The following is a 23,831-nucleotide window of genomic DNA, read 5'->3' on the forward strand; positions in this document are numbered from 1 at the left end:
GTCAGGAATGAGAGGAGGGGCTGGATGAGGTGGCAGGGGGCAGTCAGAGGCAGGGGTTCGGGGGGGGTGTCAGGGGACAGGGAGCAGGGGCAAATGGATGGGACAGGAGTCCCGGGGAGGGCCGATAGGGGGTGGGGGCCAGGCCCTCCATACAATTTCCAAAACCCGATGTGGCCCTCAGGCCAAAAAGTTTGCCCTCCCCTCCCTTAAGGGGTACTACACAACCTAAGGTGGAGGTGAAGCCATCCCTCCCCAGGTTGCATCTACAGAACGATTCTCCTCTGTTCACACAACATAGTGACAGCATGTGTCCCTAAAGGACTAAAAAAGAAAATATGATCAGTAGAGAAAGCTTACACTGTAAATAACTGAATTGCTATGTGGTTTTTAAAAAAAAGAAAATGATGCTGGTCAAACACCATAAATGTCTGATAGGAAATTAAGTTATTTCAATGTAATTTCAAACTGAGTTTTATTTCCTGTTGTAAATTTATCTATTTTTTTCTTAATTTCTGGAGAACATGGTAAAGGGACACTGGAAGGTTAAAAAAAAAAATCACATTATTAAACTAAATTACCTCACTTGTGTTCATTGATTATTATAACCAAATGGTTTATTTAAATTCTATTGTTTTCCACTATGCATGCTGTTTTTCATATTTCTTAGTTTGGACTAGGGTTGATTGCATCATATTTGCTTAATACAAACAACAAATTTTGGCTAACTAAAGGCTATGTGAATTAGCCCTATCTTTTGGGTATCTATTCAGTATTCAAAAATATTTTAAGATTAGCATAAGCAAATAAATGGCAGTCTGTCACTTATTACATTAAGATTTTCACGTTGTTTTTTGAGATACAATATTAATCACCTTGTCAGGGTTCCTTCCCCACTCTGAACTCTGGGGTACAGATGTGGGGACCCGCATGAAAGACCCCCTAAGCTTATTTTTACCATTTTAGGTTAAAAACTTTTCCAAGGCACAAATTTCACCTTGCCTTGAACAGTATGCTGCCACCACCAAGTGATTTAGACAAAGAATCAGGGAAAGGACCACTTGAAGTCCTATTCCCCCAAAATATTCCCCAAACCCTGCACCCCCTTTCCTGGGGAAGGCTTGAGAATAAGATCCTCACCAATTGGTACAGGTGAACGCAGACCCAAACCCTTGGATCTTAAGAACAATGAAAAATCAATCAGGTTCTTAAAAGAAGAATTTTAATTAAAGAAAAGGTAAAAGAATCACCTCTGTATAATCAGGATGATAAGCACTTTATGGAATAAGAAAAGATTCAAAAACACAGAGGATTTCCCCTCCAGGCAAAACTTTCAAGTTACAAAAACCGGTATAAACCTCCCTCTTAGCACAGGGAAAATTTACAAGCTAAAACAAAAGATAACCTAATTCATTTCTTTGCTATTACTTACTATTTCTGCAATATAAGATGCTTAGCTTAGATACGGCTTAGGGAGATGTATTTTCCCTGCCCTGGTTCCTTGTTGACTCCGGGAGACACAGACAAAAAACCTTTCCCCCACGGATTTGAAAGCATCTTCTCCTCTTATTGGTCCTTTTGGTCAGCTGCCACCCAGGTTATCAGAGTTTCTTAACCCTTTACAGGTAAAAGAGGAATTAACCCTTTACAGGGTAAAGAGGGATTTTATGCTACCCTTAGCTGTATGTTTATAACACACCCATATACTTGAGTGAGTGAAACACATTCAATCAAATCACAGAGATCAGTTTTGGAGCTTCACACAGAGTGTGAATATTAAAGGCATTGAATATGGTTCAATTGAACCAAAGCCCTAACATTCATTAAGTATTCCTGATTCCTTCCTTCCCCTCTAGTATTCCTGATTCCTTCCTTCAAGCTCTAGTTCTGACAATGAAATTAGACTAGTCAGTTTCACTTTTAATAGTTTCTAATTAGTCTCCCTTTCAGGTTCGCTGGCAATTTTTGGATTGCAGACCCTGTTGTGATGTAAATTAAATAACTTTCTACTGCAATTTAAAAAATATATACTTACATAAACATTTTTGCTGTCTACCTTTAATCTCATTATCTTGTTATTTATACAGGGGATCTATAAGGATATTTTCAAATTAATCACGAAAACCACTCTATGAATGGAAAAAGACTTTTAAAAGGTTAACATTAGGATCAAGGGTCAATTATTAACCTCACCCTGTTTTGATGAGCTGGCCAGGCAAAAGTAGCCTCCTAATCTCTTTGGAGGCATTTAAATTGCCCATGACTGCTTTTGTAACAGCTTGTAGCTCTCTTCACCAGCAAAGTCCACACAGCTGTACACATTGTGTATGGCTTCAAAAGAAATACAAACCTGGGCAAAAGCAATGGGGGAGGAAATGTATGGCAGTTTGTGAAGTCTTTTTCATTACTTTTCAGGGCCAAGAGGGGAGAAAGGCACACAAACAGAACTCGACATGTTGGAATTTTTTTTTAAAGGGAAAAGTTTCCAGGTCATTTACAGCTTGGTATTTAGCACTGCTGAAGGGGGTGAGGGAAGAGAACACATCTGGGGAATTGTAATTTGCTTTTGGGAGACATGCCAGTTGGATTAAGCTGTGGAGTCCTGACGAAAATCACACATACTCAATCACTAAACTGCGAGGGTGTGACACCATATGAGTCGAACCAATCAGTACCAACGAGGGAAAACTTGACTAGTGGGGTTATAAATATTTCATCTTAATAAAAAGAATATTTAATGTTCACTGAGATTATATAGCTATCAAGGGCCTGATCCCACAAAGAGGCTGAGCACTCTCTACTTCTATTGACCTCGGGGGAATTGAGCATGCTCAGCATCGTGCAGGATTATCTCTAAAAATGCAGTAAAATGAAATTGCCAACTATACCTGAAGACCTTCTAATTTAGAGTAAGCCTATGAACTCTGTGCTATGCCCAATGCCCTAATGAATATTTACAGCAAGTCTATTTCCACAACTGATTCTGCCGCATGTGGGGAATGTAGTATACTATGGTGTGTAATTAACTAAAAAAAAAATGTTTAGACCATTTTAGTTATTTTATTGTACCAAACTTTCCAAAAAGCATAAGTTTTATGAGTTTTTGCATGAGTTTAGCTCTTGTAGCAAACAGCAACAACTGTACACGTCAATATCATTTTAGTTATCCAACATGGATAGTCCTAAAATAAGTTTTAGTAGAGCTGAGCTAATTTTACAGGGCTTTGGACCTGTGCTCCAGCTCCGCTCCAGCTCCAGGTAAAAACCTGCAGCTCCACTGCTCCGGAGCTGCTCCGTGCTCCGCTCCAAAGCCCTGATTTATAATAAATAATCAAATGATGCAGAGGGGGGCGGGGGGGGGCGCGACAAGGGTCACGTGTCGCCCTTGCATCAGCGTGCCCCCATGGGACCCTCCCGTTTTTTTCCCCGTGGGCCTCCCAGGCCCCGGGATGCACGGGGGCTTTGCCCCTACAACCCTTTTTTCTACTGGCGCCTCTGATAGGAGCCTTGTCTTAGAACAGGCTTAATCAAAAGTGATATAAGCTACAAAAGTGAAATCTTGGAAGAGTGTTGCTGTTTTCATAATGTAATAAAAATACTGTAATGATAAATAATAATTAATAAATACTGTGTAATAAGCAAGTCATAAAAACAAATTTTATATTGCCAAGATCACTGCTTTTATAATTTATGCTGAGGTAAGGGAGAAAATCCATGGAAATATTCTTTTTTAGGAGGGGGTTCACGAGACTTGAAATTTTAGTGAAAGGAGTCCGCAGGTTGTTAAAGTTTGGGAACCACTGGGCTAGAGAGACCCCTCTTTACCAAGTTCAGATATGCTGATAACATGATGCTCTTTACTACAACCACCAATACAATGCAACAAAGGTTGGAGCCTGCAAAAACAGTTAATGGGGACTACGGAGTATTCCTGAATGCAATGAAAATAAAATGCACGTACACTGACGCAACTACCAAAAACAAGATGCAGGCAGACCTCAAAATTAATGGACAAGCTGTAGAGGCAATAAGTGAATTTAACTATCCAATCAGGAGGCTGTTTCACAGAAATTGGAAAAAGACTAGGGATGGCTCACTAAGCGATTGCCTCCCTTAAAAATGCATGAAAAAACCATGGCATCCTGAAATGTATAAAGGTGCGACTCATGAAAAGCCTAATTTTTCCCATGGCAATTTATGGATGAGAACTGTAGGAAGTTAATGCTCCTAAAGTTTCTGAAATGTGGTTCTGGCAAAGACTCCTGTGTATCTCCTAGATGGGGAAAAAAAGACTACTTGCTGTGTTAGAAATATTACTGGAGAGAAGCAGACCCGGATACTGGAAATCACCCAATGCAAACTTGAGTACTTTGGTCACATTAGGCATAGAGGTGGAAATAACCTTGAGAAAAAGTTATTGTGGAAGGAATGATGGAGGGTCATCATAGTAGGGGACAACCACCGAGGAGATGGATGGATGGGTGAGGCAGATCACTGGGAGATCAGCTGGCGAGGGCTCAAAGTTATCAATGGATTGGAGAGGCTTTAGAAATTTTTGCTATGATGTCACTGATATTCTGACATGAATAACCGGATTTACTTTACTTTCACAGTTATTTATGCTAATAAAGTTCAACATCTAATGTTCTGAGAAAATGGGTATGAAAGGGTAGCAAAAATGGTTTAATTTACATTTGTTTAGCAGTGAATCAGTATTAGAGGAATTTTTATTTTACTATTCATTCAGCTCCAGGATCAAATTTTCACAGTGACTTAGGAGCCTAAATTCCATTGACTTTCAACTGGGACTCATCGTTTTTTTGTTTCTTATTAGTATTGTGTGTAAAATAATGAACCTCAAAAATAAACCATATAAAACATGACCTTGACATTGAATTTGGGGGTTTTCGCCTTCCTCTGCAGTGTGTGGGTGCAAGTCACTTGCAAACGCTATCTGGGTACATCTCACTTAGTCATTTACCTGCCATGGCAGGTACCTCAGACACTGATGCACTCTAGTCCCCCCCTATTCTCCTGCCTGTGGCACACAGTAATCTAGTCTCTTGTGGGCTGTAATACTTTGGTCTCATTTCAGTTGTGTGGGAGCTTGGTGGTATAGATGGTCTGTGATATAAAGGAGGTCAGACTAGATGATCTAGTGGTCCTTTCTGGCCTTAAACGCTATGACTCTATGAAGCAAGAGTAAAGTTGGTTACATGTTGTGCTCTAACGGGATACAACTCCGTTATTCTAAAAGGAACGTCATTCACATGTGCTTTATGAGGCTCCTGAGCTTGTTAAAAACACGTCATCTACACCACACAAAGCTAAGATGGTCCACTTTATCAATACTTGAGAAATGTGATACATGTCCAAAACATGTGGACATGTCCCAGATCCAGATTTATTCCTGGACAATGCTCTACTAGCATGACAAACTGGGATGTAAATCTACAGCGCTCTAGCCTGCCAAGCACAAACCGGCTATGTGGGCCTTTGACTTACTGCATGGCAGCCTAAAGCAGTGGTTCTCAACCAGGGGTACGTGTACCCATAGGGGCATGCAAAGGTCTTCCAGGGGTACATCAACTCATCTCGATATTTGCCTAGTTTTACAACAGGCTACATAAAAAGCACTAGCGAAGTCAGTACAAACTCAAATTTCATACGACTTGTTTATACTGCTCTATATACACTATACACTGAAATCTAAGTACAATATTTATATTCCAATTGATTTATTTTAGAATTATATGGTAAAAATAAGAACATAAGCAATTTTTCAGTAATAGTGTGTTGTGCCGCTTTTTTGTATTTTTATGTCTGATTTTGTAAGCAAGGTGTTTTTAAGTGAGGTGAAACTTCGAGATACACAAGACAAATCAGACTCTTGAAAGGGGTACAGTAGTCTGGAAAGGTTGAGAGCCACTGGGCTAGAGAATTGTAGAGTTACACCCCTGCTTAACATGCACTAACTCTATAGACAAGCCCTTATTCTACCACTGACATGCTTTATGACTTTGGGCTAGTCAATTAATCTTTGCCTCAGTTTCCTCATCTGTAAAATAAGAACAATATAGCTCTTACCTCCCTCACAGGGCTGTGCAAGTCTTCATGTTTATAAAGGGCTTTGGCATTCTCATATGAAGGTTATCGTCAGTACAAATATAGTTCTACCAGTTTTTCCATTTTCTTAAAGTTATAATATAGGGAGTCACCAGATGACTATTACAACTAGCCTTACAACATGAATGTGTATAGGTTGCCAGATCTTGTGAAACGCTGTGTTATCTATGGCGCACTTTATTTGGAACAGTGCACATAAAAAGTTTATTTACTGACTGAATCTCCCTGACGTGACTCATTTCTTAGGTGCAGAGCCAGTGCCCACAGGATGTATTTACAAAGACACAAACACATCCCTAATGTACAAAAATTACTAAACACTTTTTCTATGTTTCAAAGCCTGAATGAAAAGATGCATCATGAATATCAGTAAACATGCCTTGTAAACAGATGTTTATAATCAAATGCATCTGCTTTTAATATAGTTTGACAATCACTTCAGAGGCACGCAGAAAAAAAAAGTTTTTACAAACCTGGAAAAAAGGCTTTGGGTTGATTTAGGTCAGTTCTTGTTTTAATCTATACTGATTCACCAATCCATGATGAAAATATATTGTTCGGAGCCTGCATATTCCTCCCAGCAAAATGAGCTCTCAAAGAACTTAAAGAAAAGTCAGGATTTAAAGGACAGTTGTGCAACTCAGAAGCTGTTACTGTATTTACTGTCCCATTCCATAGCAGTATTGAGCATAAAAAAAATGGAAAAAAACAAACATTCTTCTGAAGTGTCCTATACATAATAAATGGGTTAATTCTTTTGTTCACCAAATAGCAGCTGAGCATTAACTTGCATCTCCTGTAGTGCTTTTACAGTGTGTCCTATGCTCTTCCTACTAACACTCCAACTCTTTAGAGTTAATTTTGGAGCAGGTCTCTCATTTTAAAGTCAATTTTCACATTCACACTCTGTCTAGAACTTAGTGAAAACCAAATCACAATATTTGAAATGCCACTTACCATAACTTTGTTGGGGGCAAATTTTCAGGAAAGAAAAGGCATGATGAAAGAACATGGGAGATAGCTGTATTATGATGACTATTGAGAGACCCACTGTTTGATTATGACTGAGTGGGCTGCTTCAAGGAGTACTAAGCGTTAACTCAGTCCCTAGGTGGCTCTGCAGGTCTGTAGGAAAGCCGATAACAGGTTGAGTTAACTCAGTCACCAGTGCTTAACTGCCAATATGTTGACCCAACTTCTGGACGTCTACCTCTCATTCCCCAGTAGCATGCATAAATCAGTTTGACCAGGTTCAAAAGGTCCCAAGGCAGACAAAGGAACTTTGAAATAGATATTAAAAAAAAAAAGAGAGAGAGACTGCTGAGAGAGACATAGGGAAGAAGCAGCATCTTCATGAAAACCCAAATGTGGGAACATACCAGGGATAGATCGGGCCTACCTAATTCTAAGGCAAAATGCTAAACTTTAGGTAACAGGAATGTGTGTGTAGGGCTTTTTGTTGTTTTAACCCCTTTTCTCTCTGATTGCTATGTTCCTTTGGATCAATAAATAAATAAATACTCAGTGTTGCTGAATTTTCATACTGATCAGAGTTCCTACAGGGAAGTCTATAGCAGGGTCCGAATCCGCTGAACCTGCTGAGAAAATATGATTGGTAAACTGGAGTGCTGTCACCTGGAAATCCAGTCTATAAGTGGGGTGAATTGTGGGATTTTCCTCCAAATGCAGATGGTGAGACTGTCATCTGAAAGTAGTCCCCATGAAGAGATACTGAGCGAGGGGTCAAAAGGTACAACCAACCCCGGAACTGTGACAGCACCCAAGAAGTATTTTGATACCATGTTTAAACTATTTTGAAATCTAAAAATCTCAAAAATTGGTTCACTCCCTGTAGTGGGACGGCTGCCCCACTCCTGGAGAACAGGGATTGAAAGCAGCCAAGCTAGGCTGATTGGGGAAGCAGCCAGAGCTGTGGCCTTGCTCAATTAGGGCCCAGATGGCCCTGAGAAAAAGGCTGTGGGCCAAGAGCTGAAGGACTCTCTCTCCAGCCTTGAAAGGAGAAGGACCAGCTTCCTGGGAGCTCAGGGTCCAGGGAATGGAGCAGGGCTGGGGAGTTCCAGCCTGGTAAATCCCCAGGCTGCGGGCCTTGCTAAAAGAGCCAAAACAGGTACTGGGGCTACAGAGGTGCAGCCTGGGAATAGGCAAAGGCAGCAGGTCCTAACCCCTTGCCAATGATGAGTGGCCATTACAGGCTGCAGTCTGTCCCAGTCAACAGGGACTAGATGATGACTGTCAGTAGCCACTATTGCAAGGTGGGTTTAGAGGGTTGGGGGTTCCCCTGGGAGGGGAGACCCAGTGTGTGGGGGTACTGCGGTGGGCAGAACCCCAGGAAAAGGGGCACTGGAGTCCGGGAGGGACACAGGGCCTAAGGCAGGTGAGACACCAGCCTGCAGAGGGCGCTCTTGGCTGGACAAGAGCTAATTCCCAAGACAAGCAGCAGGAGGCGCCACACTGGTGAGTCATTGCTCCCTACACTCCTTTTCCAGGCATTGTTCTAAATATAAATTCCAAAATGGTCTATGCCCAAAGCGATATCCACACATGGTATGAAGTATACATAAAATTAATCCCACATACCTTATACATGTTGGCTCACACCCTGCACTGCAGTACATGGCTATCACCTCATAACAGTTCCCTGATTCTAGCAGCTTCTCTAAATTACACCAGGTGGTAAGAGGCCACAAAGTTGTTTGCCAGCTAGGACTTGCACTCCAACTGCACTGATTCCTGCCCCCATCATGGCCCAGCAAAGAAAGAGTGGTACAGTAGCCAGCTAATGCTAGATCTATAACAGTAGAGGGCTATCTTTCTTTCCACACAGTGGAAGAATTCTCAGCTAGCAAGTTAAAGCACAAAGGGGTCGCATAAGCCAGGAGCATGTGACCCTGCCTTTTTATGTATACGCATTTTTAGATGGTTTATCTAGAAAAATTGCAGTATGCACCCAGCCCAAGCAGGTAGCTATCTGTATGTAAGAATAATTCTATTTACAAATCCATTACTAATTCAACAAATCTGTGCATTCATGCATGAATATATCAGTTGGCAAAATGGGATTTCCCAGCAAATTTAATCTTACATAAACAGTGCTTTTTTCATTCCAACCAGGCTCAGGTTTCTACCGTTCTTAAACGCCATAATCCATATATAGCTATATAATATATTGTACAGATACGCTATAATGTTTGAGGATCCATAATTAATTTGACTTATTTCCCATGTTTAGCAAAGCTCAACTGTTGGTGTTTTATGGAACCAGTTACAAATTGCTATCCTCTTGATAAATGCAGATAACAATATGACCTGCTTTCCTCTACTACCTCAGCATGTTTATTGCACATCTTGGGTGTGCAACTGGACTGTAATCTTTTCATCAAGGTTGCCAGTAAAGATCTACATTTCTCCATTACAATTTCCTGGTTGTACTCGTGGGTTGAGTGCCTTTGCTGGAAAGGGCCTTGAGACTGGGAAATCCCAACTCCCACATCCAGAGATTAAGCACTGACAGCATAATTGTGTTGCTGTACTACATCCAGGTGGGGAAGGAAAGAACCTTTTGGCAGAGACTGTGGACTTTCCAAAGATGAAGTTTCATAATTTCCTTTTTCTCCTTAAAATTCAATGCAGACTTACCAAGGCTGTTGTGCTTGGAGGCTTTCCCACTTGCTTACTCAGCCTGAGGCAAGCGGGGGTAGTTCCAAGCTCTTCCAGATCCAGTTCTGATAGTTTACTTCTACATAAAACACAATGACCTATTTCCTCAAATTTCTGTTTCTGAGGTTTTTATGCTTTCTGAACCCTTTCCCTCCATATAAGACTTTCCCCAGGCAGCCTTACAGAGCTATGTATGGAGAAAAAAAATCTCTGAAATCCTTGCTTCTGCTATGGGGGAGACTGAGCCTCTGAGGAAGGTGATGACAGTATGTTGGGAGAAATGTGTTCAAGGTGCCATTATGGTTCAGTGTCATTTTACAGTGAATTATGGAGAGAGATTCCACTTCTGTTGGAAACCAGGTCTTTACATCTACAGAAGAAACAAAATAACCATTGCTGCTGAATTCTGGCTTATGGTATGAACAGAACCCTCCATTGGAATGGGAAAGCAGGGAGAGATACTATCATCAGTAACCTTGAGAGGAGTTTGGTCTAATGCAGGGGTAGGCAACCTATGGCACATGTGCCGAAGGCGGCACGCGAGCTGATTTTCAGTGGCACTCACACTGCCCGGGTCCTGGCCACTGGTCTGGGGGGCTCTGCATTTTAATTTAATTTTAAATGAAGCTTCTTAAACATTTTAAAAACCTTATTTACTTTACATACAACAATAGTTTAGTTATATATTAAAGACTTATAGAAAGAGACCTTCTAAAAATGTTAAAATGTATTACTGGCACGCAAAAACTTAAATTAGCGTGAATAAATGAAGTCTCGGCACACCAATTCTGAAAGGTTGCCGACCCCTGGTCTAATGGTTACATTAGGAGGCCTAGTTTCTTTTCAAGCTCTGCTGGTGACTCAGTCTGACTTTGGACAAGTCACTAAACTTGTGGGACTTGGTTTCCCCTTCAGTAAAATGGATATTAATTACCTATCTCACTGAGGCATTGCAATGCTTAAAGAAGTACTTCACTTAAAGAAGTGAAGTACAGGCACTATAGAAAATTAATGTACAGTATTGTAACTTCTTGGCTGCACAACAAATAATCAGATAAAGCTTAACTAAGATGTTATGCTTTTATGCTATTACTATGCTCTGAAGACTCCCAAATGCAGTTTCTGATAAATAACTGCTTTAAAGTTGTAAGGGCTAGCTACAATTTCATTCTTGGACTCTGGATATGTACCTCAGGCTTGCCTGGAATCTTAAATTGATTCCTCTCCCCCAGGGAAGAAGTGCATTGTTTAGGAACTCAGGGTCATTAAATGGAATTCTCCTTGCAGGCCAGGTGAAGCTTTAAAAAAAAAAAAAACCACCTCTAGAACTGGCTTTTTAAGAGACAAGATGATATATTTGCCATTGTTTCATAATTAATCTCTCCCTTTGCTGCTTTAGTTAATGGCTATGAAATTTACAGTGTTATTTATATTTTCTCAATTGCTTAACCAGCCAAATACATCTTCCACTTCAGTTGCACTTTCACTGCAGATGCGCTACAGAAACAAAGTGAATACAGTCTGCTAAGTAACAAGAGAATAGTTTACATCACTTAAGAATGTAGCTCTTTTTTAGGGAGGACAGGACAGGCTGGCTCCTCACTTGATAGAAAGTGTCCATGTTTATAGTCCTGTTCCCAGACTGCATATTGGGATATTTATTTTATCTAATGAGATGCTTTATAATGTTCTTCTTCTATAGAACAAACATTTCCACAGTGGAAGGTTTCTGAACTTCACATTTGAATCTGAATGTTTTCAGGGCATCACTGCCCAACAAAAGAAGTAGGATTTTTTTGGTCACTGGACCTACTCACTGTTTGCACAGAAAGTCAGTAGAATAAACCTGTGATATCACAGTTGTCAGTTAAGGGAGAAACCGACTGTGAAATGGCCTGTATTTGTGTCTGGCTGGGTACCATCTAGAGTTAGATCCATGTAATATATAAAAAACAGGACACTTCATTTAAAAGATATAGTTTCTCCTGCGGAGTAGGGGATGGAGAAAGACTTGAGCTTTACTCCGGTGTTTTATGATGTATGGAGGATCCCCAAAGGAGTTACGACATCATAACTCAGTTGTGAGTGGTGTATGCAGAAATGTAGTTTTATGTATACACAATGCTGGAAAAACTTGCCAGTGGGTAGCAACAAAGGGTTAGTGCACAGTCTATAAGGTGACTATACTGAAATAACCATGTGATTGGAAAATTTGGGGAAGATAAACAAAGCTTCTGAAACTGTTTTATCTGCTGGAAACCTTGAAAGAATAAAATAAGCTTGGAAAATCTTTCATCTTTTCTGAATGAATGTGCTGACTTGTTCAGGCACTGAATAAATAGGACAGTATTAACATATGCAATCTAGATGTACATGAAATTAAGAGACCACATGCAGGCTATTCAGAGAAGTAACTGCTATTGTAAGCACCAAAGAATGTACCACAGTGTAATTTACTGTATAAAAGTCTAGTAAGTTTAGGCATGAGAAAATTGCCGCTCAATAAAAAGCTGAAGCAAGATAGAGAGAAGCAACTTAAAAGTTAGCAAGAAAGACAAAGTATTAATTTAATCACCCATAGAAGCTGGTGATAACTGAAAGAGGGATGGAATGGTGCACATAAAACTCAAAACATTTCACTTAGGTTAAAGTACTGAACATCAGAGTTTCTGAAAACTACTGCCTGATTTTCTGTGGTAAAGAACAGAGGCAACAAAATGTTAGAGCCATTCAGCCATTTACGCTGACTATAATGCTTTCCTTTATTATGATTCAGGGGCAATCTACAATACTAAAGCTCAGCTAATCAATCAATCTCTGAGCATGTGTTTAAGGTAATTTTAGTAACTAGTGAAAAGTACTGGACGCACAGTGCACTGAAACGGAACTCCTCTAGTAACAAAGCAGGTACAGCAGAAGCAGCACAGCGCAGAGTTCCCTATCTTTGAAGACAAGAAGGCGATTTCAGTCTTCAAGAATATTTAAATCCATGGCCTCTCTGCTGAAATTGCCACTGAGGTTGCCCATTAATCAGTTTTAACTAGGGTTTTGTGATGCAGACTGTTGTCTCAGGTGTGGGGAGGGAAATAAGTCTAAGACCATCAGTTATTGTCTGGATACAGACTGGCTAACGTAGTGAGGAGGCCCTTTAAATTGGTGTGAAAGGGGCAGGTGGGAGGAAATCAAATCAGTATCTTAGCTGTCTATTTACTAATGTGAGAAGTATGGGGAATAAGCAGGAAGAACTCAAAATGCTAGTAAATATAAATAACTATGACATAGTTGGCATCACAGAGACATGGTGTGTAATACGCATGACTGGAATATTGGTATACAAGAGTACAGCTTGCTCAGGAAGGACAGGCAGGGAAAAAAGGGAGGTGTTGCCTTGTATAGTAAAAATGTATACACTTGGACTGACATTGAGATGGAAATAGGAGACAGACTTGTTGAAAGTCTCTGGGTAAGGATAAAAGGGGTAGAAAATAAGGGTGATGTCATGCAGGGGTATACTACAGTCCACCTAACCAGGAAGAAGAGTTGTTTAAAAAAGCCTCATCCACCTAACTAAATCATCCAAAGCACAGACTTGATGGTGATGGGGGATTTCAACTACTCAGACATCTGCTGGGAAAATAACACAGGAGGGCACAGATTATCCAACAAGTTTTTGAAATGTATGGAGAAAAGCTACCAGGATAGAGGCTGTTCTAGATTTGATTCTGACGAATAGGGAGGAACTGGTTGAGATTTGAAAAGTGTAAGGCAGCTTGGATGAAAGTGATCATGAAATGATAGAGTTCAAGATTTTAAGGAATGGTAAGAGGGAGAATAGTAAAATAAAGACATTGGATTTCGAGAAGGTAGACTTTAGCAAACTCAGGGACTTGATAGGTAAGATCCCATGGGAAGCAAGTCTAAGAGGAAAATCAATAGAAGACAGTTGGCAGTTTTTTAAAGAGATATTATTAAGGGCACGAGCAAACTATCCCACTGCGTAGGAAAGATAGGAAGTATGGCAAGAGACCACCAGGAGATCTTCAATGATCTAAAAAAAAAAAAAAAAAGAGTACTACAAAAAGTGGAAACTGGGTCAAATTACAAAGGATGAATATAAACAAATAACACAAGTATGTAGGGACAAAATTAGAAAGGCCAAGGCACAAAACGAGATCAAACTAGCTAGAGACATAAAGGGTAACAAGAAAACATTCTACAAATACATGAGAAGCAAGAGGAAGATCAAAGGAGAGGGTAGGCCTGTTACTCAATGGGAGGGGGCGGGAAATAATAACAGAAAAAGTGGAAATGGCAGAGGTGCTTAATGACTTCTTTATTTCAGTTTTCCACCAAGAAGGTTGGTGGTGATTGGACATCTAGTATAATGAATGTCAATGAAAATGAGATAGGATCAGAGACTAAAATAGGAATAGAACAAGTTAAAAATTACTTAGACAAATTAGAGGTCTTCAAGTCACCAGGGCCTGATGAAATGCATCCTAGTACTCAAGGAACTGACAGAGGAGATATCTGAGCCTTTAGCGATTAACCTTGAAATGTCATGGAAGACGGAAGAGGGCAAATATAATGCCCATCTATAAAAAGGGAAGTAAGGACAACCCGGGGAATTACAGACCAGTCAGCTTAACTTCTGTACCCGGAAAGATAATGGAGCAAATAAATTTTCAAACATCTAGAAGATAAGGTGATAAGTAACAGTCAGCATGGATTTGTTTAGAACAAATCATGTCAAACCAACCTGTTAGCTTTCTTTGACAGGGTAACAAGCCTTGTAGATGGGGGGGGGGGGGGGAGGAAGGGGGAAGTGGTAGACACGGTAGATCTTGACTTTAGCAATGCTTTTGATACTGTCTCACATGACCTTCTCATAAACAAACTAGGGAAATACAACCTAGATGGAGTTACTATAAGGTGGATGCAAAACTGGTTGAAAAACCATTCCCAGGGAATAGTTATCAGTGGATCACAGTCATGCTGGAAGGGCATAATGGGTATGGTCCCACAAGGATCAGTTCTGGGTCCAGTTCTGTTCAATATCTTCATCAATGATTTAGATAATGGCATACAGAGTACACTTATAAAGTTTGCGGATGATACCAAGCTGGGGGGGGGAGGGTTTGCAAGTGTTTTGGAGGATACGATTAAAATTCAAATTATCTGGTCTGAAATGGTCTGAAGTAAATAGGATGAAATTCAATAAGGACAAATGCAAAGTACCCCACTTAGGAAGGAACAATCAGTTGCACACATACAAAATGGGAAATGACTGCCTAGGAAGGAGTACTGCGGAAAGGGATCTGGGGGTCACAGTGGACCACAAGCTAAGTATGAGTCAAGGGTGTAACACTGTTGCAAAAAAGTGAACATCATTCTGGGAGGTATGAACAGGAATGTTGTAAGCAAGACACGAGAAGTAATTCTTCCGCTCTACTCCGCTCTGATTAGGCCTCAACTGGAGTAGTGTGTCCAGTTCTGGGTGCCACATTTCAGGAAAGATGTGGACAAACTGGAGAAAGTCCAGAGAAAAGCAACAAAAATGATTAAAGATCTAGAAAACATGATCTATGAGGGAAAAGATTAGCCTGAAAGGGGACATAACAGTTTTCAAGTACATAAAAGGTTGTTACAAGGAGGAGGGAGAAGAATTGTTGTTCTTAACCTCTGAGCATAGGACAAAAAAGCAATGGGCTTAAATTGTAGCAAAGGGAGGTTTAGGTTGGACATTAGGAAAAACTTCTTAACTGTCAGGGTGGTTAAGCACTGGAATAAATTGCCCGGGGAGGTTGTGGAATCTCCATCATTGGAGATTTTTAAGAGCAGGTTAGAAGTGGTGTGCCAAGTCTTCGTTTATTCACTCTAATTTAAGGTTTCGCATGCCAGTAATACATTAACGTTTTTAGAAGGTATCTTTCTATAAGTCTATAATATATAACTAAACTATTGTTGTGTGTAAAGCAAATAAGGTTTTAAAAATGTTTAAGAAGCTTCATTTAAAATTAAATTAAAAATGCAGAGCCCCCCAGACCGGTGGCCTGGCCACCGGACCCGGGCAGTGTGAGTGCCACTTAAAATCAGCTCGGGTGCTGCTTTTGGCATGTGTGCCATAGGTTGCCTACCTCCTGGGTTAGACAAACACCTCCCAGGTACGGTCTAGATAATACTTAGTCCTGTCACGAGTGCAGGAGACTGGACTAGATGATCTTTCGAGGTCCCTTCCAGTCCTATGATTCTAATAGGACACTGAGTTGTACAAATGGTAATGAAGTTTTGACTTGTCACTACAAACCCGAGCTACATTCATGCTAACTTGGACGTACAAAGCTCAACATACCTTACCAAATTAACCAAAAAGCATTTTAAAACGACATTGTTACACTGTTCTTTAGTTTTAATTTAAAGTATATACACCTCACTGAGCAGTATATCTGAGCCAACCTCTTTTTCACCTTAATTGCTCCTATGCTAGCACCATTTTGGTTTAAATGCAGAAGCAACACCATGTCCCAAGATGACAGCCAACTCTTAAAAGTCCACACGTTCCCAACTGCAAGTGCAATGCATGCCTCATGATCAACATCCTTAAGTGAGTACATAATGTTCAAGGGCTCATAACTTCCTTAAAATAAACCCATTTCCCCTCCAATCCAAGTCAAAACTCTAGTCTCAATGGGACTCCACCCACACTATTTTTCAAATCTTGTTGCATGCTTAGTATTAATTCCTCCCTTCCCTGCTCTCCACCCTCACTGAACTCAAGTGATTGAAAGGATTCTGATTTTTTTTAATTCACTCTGGGATATGTGAAAAGTTGCATCCCAAAGTGCAAATATTTGAGTATGTGAAAGCAGAGTCATTGTAACTGGCCTACAAGCTGAAACACAGCAGATAAAACTGAGTACCCATTATGAAGAAAATTAATGTCAGCTGGAAATCCAAGAAATTAAACAACTGTATACATGCCATCCTAACATTTCATTAGCTATTATCTTTGAAAACTCATGGAAGACCGGAGAGATTCCAGAGGACTGGAAAAGGGCAAATATAGTGCCAATTTATCAAATTTTAAAATTAATGGAAGATGTACCTAAACACTCTTAGACTGCTTTGAAAATCTCAGCTCTTATTCTTAAAGGCTGTATATATTAGTGTAACTTAGTAATCAAAAGATTAAATAGACTGCTTTATAAAGTCAAGTACTTAGCTCCCATTAGATGTAATAATGTGAGGCCATATGCAAGACGCACGCTCTGCTTCCAGCATTACATTGGACAGTCAGAGACTGGAATGAAACTTGATCAACTGGACCAACTCCAAATATTTTAAGTTTCCCCAGGGGAGGGGAGGTAAAAGAAGTGAAGAGGTAAAATGTCAGGCTCGGATTGAAAATGTTACAAATACAGTAAGAAGTTGCAAAGAGAGTCAGAGATGACTAGGGAACTCAAACAGCTGCAGCACACCAAGCCAGGTGCACAAATGAGCAGACTTCTCAAAGAGAGGTCAACTTCAGCCCTATTCTATAATACCAAAGATAATGAATAGTGGGATTGGGACACAGAAAAGAACCCTTTTGTAGTACCTCCACTTCGCAAAAAAGTCTAGAGGATAGGGGTGGGACAGAGGGGAAATCGCCAGGAAACAGTCATTATTCAGTTGGGTCACAGAGAATATGGAATGGCAGAGATAAAGCAGACTGTTCCTTCCATACAGACACACAGACAACATTTTCACTTCTTCAAGAAGTGTGTGTAAGTTTACATGTTCAATAGGATTGTTGCTAAGAACTAAGTGTTCAGCTGACATTTTTCCTCTATTTTTTTGAAATTATGAATTATCAGATTTGTTTTTAAAATCAGATATTTTTGCATAGAGCTCTAAATTTGATATATGATAAAGTTTGTGTTTTGTTGGGATTTGTGTACCGATTCTCAAAATAATCAGGCAATTATCACAATCACTATAGGACTGAGAGATCCAACAGCATGTGCTATCTACCAGTCTTCTCCTATTCAAAAATTTGTTTCCTTTGCCATAGGAACATGCAATGATTCCTTTCCATTACTGACACTAATTTTAATTCTAAAATTTTCTATTTTGTTAGAATCTTGCTATTGGTACTGCCCCAAAACTGTTGATTCATGGATTGCAAAATCATCCTTTAAACCTTTATTAAGATGATTCCTCTTGATCATTCCTTGTTGCATGTATACTTGATCTGTTTTGGTTTCAAATAACATTGATGGTGCTGATGTGTCTGACATGACCTAAATAAGCTTCCACATTTTAGATAAATTCATCAATCCATCTCATGAAAACAAATACCAGATGGAAGAAGATAGGGTTACCATATTGGAGCCCCTGAAAAAGAGGACACTCCAAGGGGCCCTGGCCCTGCCCCAACTCCGCCCCCGGCCCTAGCCCACCTCCGCCCCTTCCCCAAAGTTCCCGCCCCAACTCCGCCCCCTCCCCTGAACGCTCCTCCCCCTGCTCTTCCCCCTCCCCTGCTTCTCGCGAATCAAATGTTCACAGGAAGCCTGAAACAGGGAGGCAGCAGGTAAGCTGGGGCTGGGGCTGGGCAGACGTGGCCCAGTCCGGCCCCCCCAGCTGAGCAGCTCCCTCCGACGGCCAGCCAAGAGGCTCTGGCCTCGGCGGCGCCAGCCGAGCACCCCTAGCCCTGGCCGCTCCGGCTCGGCTCAGGCCCCGGTTCCGGCCGCCGGCCCCACCCGAGCTGCTCCGGCCCGGCCCCGGCCGAGCACCCCCCAGCCCCTGTCGCTCCGTCCCAGCTCGGCTCGGGCTCTGGTTCCGGCCAGCGGCCGAGCACCCCTGGCCCCACCAGCCCGGCCGAGCAGCTCCGGCCCAGCCCTGGCCGAGCAGCGCTGGCTGAGCACCCCCAGCCCCAGCCCTGGTCCCAGCAGCTCCGGCTCGGCTCAGGCCTCGGTTGTGGTCGAGCACCCTCGCCCCACTGGCCCCAGCCGGCGGCATCCCAGCTCACAGCCGCCTCCTCCCGGGCTCCGGCTGCTGCTGCGCTGGGGAGAGCGGCGGGAGCCAGGAAAGTTGAACCCCGGGGAGGAGGCGGTCTCCTTACCATGCCTCCCGGACATGTTCGGCTTTTTGGAAATTCCTCCCGGACGGGGATTTGAGGACCAAAAAGCCGGACATGTCTGGGAAAATCCGGACGTATGGTAACCCTAAAGAAGAAGAAGGTGGGAGAGGACAGACAGATCAAGCACATGTCAAATTCTGTCTAACAATCTAATTGGCTCCAAGATGGCTGCACAGGGTGTAAATTGAAGAAAATGTGGACATAATATGCGCTAATAAGGGATGTTTTGACAACTCAAAAAAAAAAGTTTTGAAATTAAGAAATTGGTCTAAGCTGTAAACAGTTTCAGTTTTGATGTTTCATCATTTTGCTGGGAAAACATCTAATTTAAAAATTCCCAACCAGCTCTAGATGCAAGACTGCAGTATAGTATATCTAGGAATGGGTAGCTGAAAACAGGATTAACAAAGATAACATGTTTTATGGAAACTTCACCCTGTTATGTCTTTGGTAGAACAATAAGATCCTGAAGAACAAAATAATCCATTACAAAAGGCACAAAGTTTTTTGATTAGGAAAAGTGTATTGTTTCCCTACACAAACAGCAAAGCATATACTTTTAGCCCAAAAGGAAATAAGAAACATTTTTGTTTTGATAACAAGAATGACAATAGACTAAAAACAACAAGGGCTCCTTGAGACAGCAAGCTCTCTCTATTGCTGAGTTACTTCACATTACATTTGTAAACTCTTTTGCTAACTGCTGTCCTGTTCGGGGAGGGTGGGGGAGGGCGGAAGGTATCACAATCTCTTACGTGTGTACACCACAGTAAGTAATTGGAAACTCGTGACAGCATGGCCTGCCAAAAATGAGTTACAAATGAAAATAATTTTGAATGACTGAGATTATGAGTTTATTAACAATATTTCACTATATAATTGGATTTGAATCCATTAATGAATCAAGCAACTTTTGGAGTCCTGTTCTATATATAGACCAATAATTTTAACCCTCCCCCAGATTTTGAAATTAGAGTCAGTTTATATACTATTCTGCTTTTAAGTATACAAGGTATAGAGTCCACAGGGTGCAGTTTTGTTTGTTTTATATGATTCTGCATCTGTTTTATATTGACATGGAAATTAACATCTGATGTGTTCAAAATACATGGGGTTATGCTAGCATTGCAGAAATTTAATAGCACATACATGTTTAAATTGAATAGAGTTAGGGTTGCTGCAAGATTAACCAACTTGAATTTCCCAACTTTTAGGCATTTATATTCCCAGTCATAGCGTTGACAGGGTGGAAGAGTAGTAGAATGAGAGGGGGCCAAAAACCTCTACAAATTATCTCACATAATAATGTTGCAATTTGAGATCCACTCTCTTGATTTTACTAGTGATGTAAATGTATGCCGCACCTCATTAATAAAGGAGGATTCCCAGGTTTCAAATAGGCTAAAACACCCATTTCTTGCCATGGCTGATTGTTAGATAGCTTATCACTTGTCCAGGACTGAATACTGCCCACCTTGGGACTAAGGGCATTGAAATATTGGTAAAGAAATTCCACATTTAAAAGGGGAAAATATTTTTACGGACTTTTATTTTTTTTTAAGGGAGCTGTTTGAATAGGCTGAGTACCTTGGTATAGAAGAAATAGGCCTGGCAAATATGGATCAACAATAGCATAACAGACACGGTCAAAGAAGCATAATAATACCTGACTCTACAATATATATCATCTCCTGGTTCTGCAATTTTTCATAAGCTCACCACCTTATTTGCATGGGAGGAACCGGTCTTCAAAAGAGACACACGCAGACAGAATGACCACATGATGGTGTGATATCAAATGTTTTGTTGGCATAAATTTGGAAAGACCAAGTTACTGAATGCATACCATCCCAAATGAATTCCTATAAGACTTTTACTGCTCCAGCATGTTTTATTGTGCATGCCACACGTTTTATAGATAAACTATTTTAAGATGTGTAGGCATGATGAAAATCCACCACCTAGTTGTCCAGGGAATTATTTTTTAAATTAAAGATTTTTCTGAACACAGGTATGAATTCTGATATTTAAATAAACTCTTTTGTTCCTTTTCATTAGATTGACTTTTATCTGGAAAACATGTTTCATGAGAAACAGAAAGGCTTCTCATTTGCCTTAGCTTGCAGCTAGCACTAGCCACCCCCAAAAATCCCCAAGCCATATACCGGGGTGACCAAACTTACTGATCCTATGATCTTCAGAAGTTCGAGAGCCCGGGGGTGATTGCGGGAACTTGGGTCTTCAGCCCTGCGGTGAGGTGGTGATGCTAGGGGCTTCTGCCCTGTGAAGTTGTGGGTTCTCAAGGCTTCAGCCCCGTGGGGCACACCTGCTGGGGCTCGGTGCTAAAGCCCCACTCTCAGTGAAGCCTCAAGCCCCATCTGAAGCCCCAAGACACCACTCCCTGCAGGCAGAAGCTCCTAGCCCCACTACCCCTGCAGGACAGAAGCCCTGAGCTCCCCCAAACAGGCTGGTAGGCAGAGAATGGGATAGGGAGGGTGGAGGGCTCCAAGAACTACACTCTAACTGTAAAAGAGCTGCATGCGGCTCACGTTCCATGATTTGGCCAACACTGCCATATACAATCAATGCAAATGCTAACATTCCCATCATTTGAGATGCTTATCTCCTGCCCTCCTCCCATTTCAAAATCATAAAAGACTGAAAGAAGCTCAGCATCTCCTGAGAAATTAATATACTGTAACAGTATATTTTGCTGTGCGAAAAATCCCAGTGGACTGTCATACTTAATGAAATGCATTTATCATGTAAAAGGCGAAAAAGCTGAAAAGGAGGAAAATCCCATTTCCTTATTCAGGCCCCCCCTTTTGTAACTTGTCAACATTGAGACCAATACCAAGCTTTGTTGCCAAAACTGCAGTTTGTCGACCCAAACAATGAATGGGTACACACTGCGAGGGGACTTTTGTCAGGAAGAATGCCCGGTTTTGGTGACAATACACTCACCATGCTTTGGGTGTTCACAGAGATGTGTGCCTGGCTAGTGAGAAAGCGATGGCAATGTTGCAAAAGGTGTATTTAAACAAAAAAAATTTCAAAGTTGCACATGAATTTAACAATCCTGCTTCTGTGCATTGTCCCTTGTGCTTCACCAGATGTGGCCTTCAGGAACACCCCATGCACCCCGGCTGAGCGTCTCCGCCAGATAAGAAAGCGCCTAAGATGTAGCAAAGACAACATGATCCGGGAAGTCCTGCAGAGCTCCAATGCAGAAAAAAGGGAATGAAAGGAGTGCTTGGAAGCCAAACGGCAGGACAGAAAAGAGAATCACACATTTGTTAAGGACGCCACTGAGCGGATACTTAAAGAAATGGAGGAGCAAATGCAGATGCTGAAGTCCTTAATAATGCTGCAGACTGAGCATATCCGTGCTCAACCTTCACTGCAGCACATTCAGAACTCCTTTCCATGCCCCCCTCCCCCAAACTCCGTCAGCACATTCCTTTCCACATTCTGGGACTTCTCTGTCCCCCCTCCACTCTACCCCCTTTGGACAACTTTCACAATGATAGCTGGACCTACACACAGCTGTGAAAGTCTGCCCTTCTCTGGTTCCTCCTTTCCTGCCAAGCATCTGTGTGTTTGTGTGTGCTGTTTCTTGTACAATAAAAGCAAACTTTTATAATGGCAAATCTTTATTTTTTTTTCTACAAGGTGAGATTGCAGGCACTGCCACTACATGCACAGGCATTTTAATCACTTTATTACAATGCCACCATTACCCCCTAGGCAAACTATATGTCATGCAACACTGAAGCAACTCCGAGATATGTGTTACTGGTGGTCATTGTTAAAGTGCTGCCTCAAAGCCTCCCTGATTTGAATACCCCCCCCCTCTGGACCCCTCTGCTCAAAATCAGCAGCCAAGCAGTCTGCCTCAGCACTCCACCCCCGAGCAAACCTTTCATCCTTAACTTTAGAGAGATTACGCAAGGTACAGCACGCGGCTATGACTTTAGGAATATTATCCTCAGTGAGGTCCAACCTGCCACAAAGGCATCACCAGCAAGCCTTTAATCTACCAAAGGCACATTCAACTGTCATCCAGCATCTACTGAGCCTGTTGTTGAACTGCTCCTTACTGCTGTCCAGGTGTCCCGTGTAAGGTTTCATGATCCACGGCTGTAAGGGATATGCAGGGTCCCCCCAGAATCACTATGGGCATTTGAACACCCCCCACTGTAATTTTCTAGTTAGGAAAGAAAGTCCCCGCTTGCAACTTTCTGTACAGGCCGGTGTTCCTGAAGATGTGTGCACCTTCCCAGACCACCCCACGTTGATGTCAGTGAAACGCCCACGGTGATCCACAAGCGCCTGCAACACCATGGAGAAGTACCCCTTCCTATTGATGTACTCCATCGCAAGGTGGTCTGGTGCCAAAATTGGAATGTCTGTGCCATCCATCGCCTCTCCACAGTTAGGGAAACCCATTTCCGCAAAGCCATCCACTATTTCACGCACATTTCCCAGAATCATGGTCCTTCATAGCAGGGTGTGATTTGTTGCCCTGCACACTTGCATTAACTCAGCCCCAACGGTCGACTTCCCCACTCCAAATTGATTCACAACTGACTGGTAGCAGTCTGGAGTTACCAGCTTCCACACAGCAATTGCCACACACTTCTCTACCGAGAGGGCAGCTCTCATTCTGATGTCCTTGCGCCACAGGTCTAGGATGAGCTCCGCACACAGTTCCAGGAAGGTGGCTTTCTGCATCCAAAAGTTCTGTAGCCACTGCTCGTCATTCCACATCTACAGGACAATACGATCCCACCATTCAGTGCTTGTTTCATGAGCCCAAAAGCAACTGTCTACCCCACGCACCTACTCTGTGAATGCCAAAAGCAATCTAATGTTGCTCCTATCCATATCACGCAGAATGTCAAGTGTC

General features: G+C 41.7%; 1 protein-coding gene across 2 annotated transcripts in view; it reads right to left on the reverse strand.

Annotated features, from left to right (window-relative positions):
- ABI3BP (ABI family member 3 binding protein) overlaps nucleotides 1-23,831 on the reverse strand; it is a 403,542-nt gene that overhangs the window by 345,262 nt on the left and 34,449 nt on the right. The window lies entirely within an intron of this gene.

This window comes from Chrysemys picta, chromosome 1 (genome assembly GCF_011386835.1).
Source record: "Chrysemys picta bellii isolate R12L10 chromosome 1, ASM1138683v2, whole genome shotgun sequence".
Lineage (NCBI taxonomy): Eukaryota > Metazoa > Chordata > Testudines > Emydidae > Chrysemys > Chrysemys picta.